The following is a 6,899-nucleotide window of genomic DNA, read 5'->3' on the forward strand; positions in this document are numbered from 1 at the left end:
GCCCTCCAGAGGAACTGGTTGGTCCCTGTGTGAGACAAGAGGCTGGACTAGATGGACCCTCACTGGTCTAGTCCAGCAGGGCTCTTATATTCAGGCCCAGGCACCACAACCCTGCAAGGACACCATCATAAATCCGAAGCGAACCCTTGCTGCATGTAATTGAATCCAGAACCTGAATCACATTTCCTGCTAGATTTTGCCATACAAGACAGATCAATCCCTTGAATAATACGTCTGTACATGATCTAGAACAGGGGTAGTCAAACTGCGGCCCTCCAGATGTCCATGGACTACAATTCCCAGGAGCCCCACTGGCAGGTATATTGTATATCAGGGGTAGTCAAACTGCGGCCCTCCAGATGTCCATGAACTACAATTCCCAGGAGCCCCCTGCCAGCGAATGGGAATTGTAGTCCATGGACATCTGGAGGGCCACAGTTTGACTACCCCTGATCTAGAAAGCTGCAGTTCTCTGGTCAAAAAAAGAAAAAAAACTTCAAAGGAGACTTCACGGAGAAGCTGCTAAGTGGGTTGATGATGAGACACCGTCAATCAGGGATGCTTGGAGGTTAGACACGGCAAGGGCTTTCCCTTACAGGTTCATGGGCACCGCTCAAATTAGGCCTGGTTTGCCGTTTATCGACAGCAGGGAATGCTCCCATCCACCCTGGGTGGATCATCGAGTATTTGGGCTTTTACTTCTGCTTTCGTTTTTATTCTTCAACTTATTTGATGCACACGCCTTTTGCCAAGAGACTGGGCCTTTTGACCTCTCCTTGTACGTGGCTGCTTTGGATGGTGGGTTAAGATGACAGTACAAGCCTCTGGGGTCCCACCCAACACCCCATGCTCTTCAGGGTCCAGTGTCCTGCCGCTCTCTGGGATAGGACGGAAATCGGGCAGAAAATGGAAATATTTGGCAATTGCAATGTGTTTCAGAAGCATTGTGTCCTGTGGCGCCTTTAAAATCGAAAGGAAGGAAGGAAGGAAGGAAGGAAGGAAGGAAGGAAGGAAGGAAGGAAGGAAGGAAGGAAGGAAGGAAGGAAGGAAGGAAGGAAGAAGGAAGGAAGGAAGGAAGGAAGGAAGGAAGGAGATGGGACACACAGGAGAGTAGGAAGGAAGGAAGGAAGATGGTCATATATAACCCAATAAATGTTTAACAAATTTAAAAAATATATTAAACATTAATTAACTCACACCCGTTTGGGAAACCCTTCCAGGGCTGTCAAGAACCCCGGGGCTTCACGAAACCCTGGTTGAGAAAGCCTGGGCTAGACCAATGTTTTAATCACTATCCCGATCTCAGACCATTTCAAAGATTTTAAATAACCAGAGCAACCATCCTCCAGCCTCGATAAAACATGGCTGACCAGAACCGTTAACAATATGAATAAACAGAAGCCATTAACCATAAAAATGACGGCACAGGAAGTCAAGAGGGGTAAGCAGTTTTTTTAAAAATTACAGACTGCAATAAAAGGTAAATAATCCCTGTAATAAATATGATAATAAAAGGAAAACAGCAGCAATTAAATCCAACTGAGTCCCAAATAAAAGCAACAGGAGTGCGCAGAGATGAGAGTGTAAATGAAAAAGCCACTAAGCGTGGAGCAAATTATCGGAAAGTGTCGGATGAGAAGAGGGTCCACATCTTCATAGCCATGAGCGAATAACAGTGAAATGTTCATTTGAACAATTCCCAAGAGCACCAGGGGCAATAGGGTTGGGAGTGTCCTGCATAGTGTGGGGGGTTGGACTAGATGACCCAGGAGGTCCCTTCCAGCTCTTTGATTCTATGAGGGTTTGATTCAGTATGAGATACTTCCATGTATCCGCATGCCTCTCGAGAAGGCTATATATATTCACAAAGGCCAAAGAAGCAAAGCCGATTATAAACTTGTTAACCGATATGTGATCTCTGTGCTTTATGCAAAATGTTGAACTGGGACCCGGGAGATCCAGGTTCAAATCCTCCCCTCCACACACACACACTCTGCCATGGAAGCTTACTGGGCACCCTTGTGCCAGTCTCACGCTCTCACTGTAGCCTACCTCACAGGGGTGTTCTGAGGATAAAAGGGAGAGGGGAATTCTGGGAGATGCTTCTGAGACAAGCAGAGTAGAAATAAAGCCAATCAGTAATGACTACAAATCATCTATGGCAGGGGTAGTCAAACTGCGGCCCTCCAGATGTCCATGGACTACAATTCCCAGGAGCCCCTGCCAGCGAATGCTGGCAAGGGCTCCTGGGAATTGTAGTCCATGGACATCTGGAGGGCCACAGTTTGACTACCCCTGATCTATGGGCTCCTCTCACAAAAAAAAGCCACTCCCTGTAGAGACACCCACCCTGGGAAGACCCACCGGCAGTGACCCGTTTTCTAGAGGAAAAGACAACCGATGCTTGTTAATCGGATTATGAATAGGTTTTTAATTATTGGCTTTTATTAATGCTTTATTTGTCGTTCAAATCGTTGCTTTTATTTATAATCTAGGTATGAACATCACCTGCAGCCAGTCTTGGAAAGGCGGTATAGAAATTTAGTTAATTAATAATGAAGCACAAAGTTATTCTGCAACACCCCACTCCAGTTCCCCATTCCCCAGCAAGAGGCACCATAATGCTACAGCACCGCTTGGCAGGAATAAGGAAAATCTTTAAAGAGCTTTGGGAGGAAGGGGGTGCCCCAGGACATTTTGAAAGCAGAACTCAGCTCTCTGCCCCTCCCTCTATTTCCAAATGCTCTAAAATCCCCCCCCCCTCTCTGGAATAAAAGGGAAAGCCCTGGAATGCAAGTTGCCAATTTCCACACAGGGCCTGGAGTTCTCCCGGGATTACAATTCAGTGTGGCATTTTGGTTAAGAATGTCAAGCAAGTATTTGGGAGACCTGGGTTTGAATCCCTACTTGTGCCACAGAAGCTCACTGGGTGATCTTGGGTCGGTCACAACCCCTCGGACTAATCTACCTTGCAGGGTCGGTGTGAAGAAAAAATGGAAGAGAGGAAAACAACATGAGTGAGTTCTGGAATTCCCTATCTGGAATTGTGAGTCCTGTGTGAAACAAGCATGTTGTCATGTCGATGTTCCCCAAGAACCCGTACACTTCCTGCTTTCCTACTTTCGGCTGATCCTGCATTGAGCAGGGGGTTGGACTAGATGGCCTTTATGGCCCCATCCTACTCTATGATTCTATGCCAGAATAAACGTTAACTGAGAAGAACGTCCTGTTGCCAGAAGCTTGGTGACCACTCTCCTCCGCGGAGGGGCAAGGTTTGCCCATGATCAGGGTGGCGCACAAGAAATGCAGCCGTGCAAAGGGGAAGCAGGGGACCGAAGGGCATGACAGTCGCTTCCAGGAACGGACGCCTGAGTCATGAGACAGACGGCTTGACTCAAGAAGGCCGGCTGCTCCTTCCTCTCCCACAGCGTCCGAAAAATGGGAAGCAATCGGGACGGCAGATGGCGGGAGCAGCCAGCTGAAGAGCGAGGAGAAACTGAAATATAACCCGAATCCTGCAAGGGGGTTTCACCCATCTGGTTTAGACTGGGCCCTGCCAATATGGCAAAGTTAAGTCCTGCACAGGTAACTCGGCTAGGTGGTTTCAGAGCGCAATCCCAAGTGGCGAGATACCACCGGGCTGATCGTGCGCAAGGTTTTAAGACCTGATTTGTTGGAATCTGCCTGCACCCCTACTACTTTCCCACTGGGACATGCGTTCGCACATCACGCATAGCCAGCCCCGAGTGTCACACTTGAAAAGCTAACATGGGGAGATAAATTGGTCCGAGGAAGTATGCATGCACACGAAAGCTCACACCTTGAATGAAACTTTGTTGGCCTTAAAGGTGCCATTGGACTCGATTTTGTTATGGGGAGGATATAATATCACGGGCATTTGCACATACAGACTGATAACGCTTTTGATCCACTTTCTGTGAACTTTGCAAATGGATTTCATTCATTCATTCATTCATTCATTCATTCATTCATTCATTCATTCATTCCAATTTATTGCCCGCCTCTCCCCAAAGGCTTGAGGCGAGTTACAACATCTGGATAAAACCCCCAATAAAACGCCTTAAAACATACATAAAAACAGAACAAATACAAAATACAATCAAACCCCGTAGGGACAAAGATGCTGTGGCAAAAACTCATCCCAGTCCTAAAACTCTCTCAATAATACTACCTGGAGGGGGACAGAGGGTGCAGATGGAATTCGCTAAGGCCACTCCTGAAAGGGTGTGTAGAATGGCAAGATCCACTTGTCAATGATTGCTAAAATAAAAGCTGATTCAAGGAGAATTATCCAGTGTGTAGGGCTGATCCTGCGTAGAGCAGGGGGTTGGACTAGATGGCCTGTATGGCCCCTTCCATGATTCTATGATTCTAGAATGCTTAGGGCTGATCCTGCGTTGAGCAGGGGGTTGGACTAGATGGCCTGTATGGCCCCTTCCAACTCTAGGATTCTATGATTCTATGAAAGCAAAATCGTGCCATGTTGCAGAAGCGTGTACGTCCACCTCCTTCCACGGTCTCATTATTCCAGGGCAGGAAGGATATCGGCAAAGAATGTGCCGACATTCCTGGTCAGGGAGAGCTTCTCTTATCTTCCGCCTACAATGGTTTTTGCGGAAGAGCGGCAGCTTGGCCCTGGAAGTCCAAGTATGGCCAGAGTCATCCTCCTTGTCCGGCTCACCAACAGGAAATGGCGTCACATGAGCAGACTCCACTCCTTGGCCAAAAGTGAGTCGGCAGCGGGAAGGCCTTGCGTGCGACGGCTCAAGAACCACAGTTGCAGCACTTCCTCCCAAACACATGCTGCACCGCTCTTTGTGAGTCTAGATCTCGTGCAATTGCACCTCGTCCTCCCCGTAAAAGCCGGGTTATGCATCTGGCGGTATAAAGACGTTAAGCTTTTCCCAGAGATGGCCTACTCCAGTTTGTGGGTGAACTGTTCGGTGTCTTGATTTTCATATACAATGCTCACTCCTTCCGCTTAGAAAAGTAGTGCATCAGGAGAGCTGGGCTAGAGTGCTGGCTTTCTACAGGCAGGGAATTTGCTGCGTTGTTTAAAAAAAATAAGCAGATTTAAATAGGCACTCGCTTACTGCAGTCTGAAATAGAACATTCCAGGAGGGGACGAGACATTGGGCCTCTGCATAATGTATAAACCTCCTCGGAATATCCTCCTTGAATGTTAGCCCCTCCTGTGCCATTCCCACCCCGCCATGCCCACAAGGCAAGAGATTTCCCTCTCTCCTCTGAGGCTCTCCTGTCTAGCAAATCTTTCACTTGTCCCAGGAATGCCGCTGGTTCCTTTCATTGCACAAATCAATCCCCCTACACACCCCGGCCCACGTACACAAATATTCATCAGGTGAGGTTTACCCACGGTCGCGGTTGCTCCTGACTGGGGCAACTAAACCTGGTGAATGTCTGCCTGTGTAGCAGTTAGAGGCACAGTGGGCCTTTGTCATCCGCAACTGGACCCCCAGCCTGGCTCAGGAAAGGCTGTGAACCTTCTGTGGTCCACAGGTTTTGGCCTTTCCCGAATTCTGGGCCCCGCATTAATACGTTCATAATAATAAATTGAAATTGCGAAAATATTATATATGTATAAATAAATCGGGAGTTACAATGATGGCTCAAGGCAACGCAACCGCAAATTCGGGACCTCGCCGGAATGAGCATTTCTTTTTCTCCAGTGACTGCTTTGCAACATTTGTATGTAGAAACTGCCAGGAGACACAAAACGTGTGTGTGTGTGTGTGTGTGTGTTGGAGCTGACAAATGTATGTGATTTATCTTTTGGACCAAGGCCCGGGTTTGCTCTGGGGTGGGTGGGGTGTGTCCCATCACGCAGGTTGCAAAAGCAATTACCCAAACAGATCTTTTTAACAAAGCACGCAATTAGGAGGTGCGTTCGAGGGTGGCTAACTTCACACTCGCAACTTGTGTACAGAACGGAGGTGATGCCACCTTATAGGTAATCAGACCCTGAGTCCCTCAAGGTCACTCTGACGAGCCCTGGCTTTCCGAGGTCTCAGGCTGAGGTCTCTTGCATCATCTACTCTGCCTGGTCCTTTGTAACTGGAGATGCCGGGAAATGAAGTTGCGTCCTTCTGCTTACAAAGCGGAGGCTCTTCTACTGGGCCACAGTCCTCTCTCAACGCCCACCCCCCCAACACTGTCCCTTCGACAAAGAATAAATGGACCTAAGTATGAAGCCGCAACCTTTAGAAAACAGCAGGGAAACATTTTAACCTTCCAGTACAGCCCAGAGTGTGGGACCAGAACCAATGGGAGGAAATTAGTTCAAAAGAATTTTTGGCTAAACCTCCGGAAGAAGTTCCTGGCAGTTAGAGCGGTTCCTCAGTGGAACAGGCTTCCTCGGGAGGTGGCGGGTTCTCCATCTTTAGACATTTATAAACAGAGGCTGGAGAGCCCTCTGACGGAGAGGATGATTCTGGGAAGGTTCAAGGGGGTGGCAGGTGACAGTGGATGAGCAATAGGGTTGTGAGTGTCCTGCACAGTGCAGGGGGTTGGACTAGATGACCCAGCAGGACCCTTCCAACTCTATGATTCTAAATTCTGTCTCAACCTCCGGAAGAAGTTCCTGACAGTTAGAGCGGTTTCTCAGTAGAACAGGCTTCCTCGGGAGGTGGTACCGAGGTACCATACAGTACAGAGAAGGCCTATCCTAGTGAAAAGAAAATAAAGTTTTTAAAATAAATAAATAAACAAATAAATAAATAAATAAATAAATAAATAAATAAATAAATAATCAATCAATCTGGCCTTATTTGGGCAGCTTGACCCGCCCCTCCCAAAGTGGCCAATGATGGGCCTCTAAGGGGGTAGGTGGGCATCCCAGTATTTCAACCTTTGCTAGC

Source organism: Paroedura picta, chromosome 5 (genome assembly GCF_049243985.1).
Source record: "Paroedura picta isolate Pp20150507F chromosome 5, Ppicta_v3.0, whole genome shotgun sequence".
Taxonomy (NCBI): Eukaryota; Metazoa; Chordata; class Lepidosauria; order Squamata; family Gekkonidae; genus Paroedura; species Paroedura picta.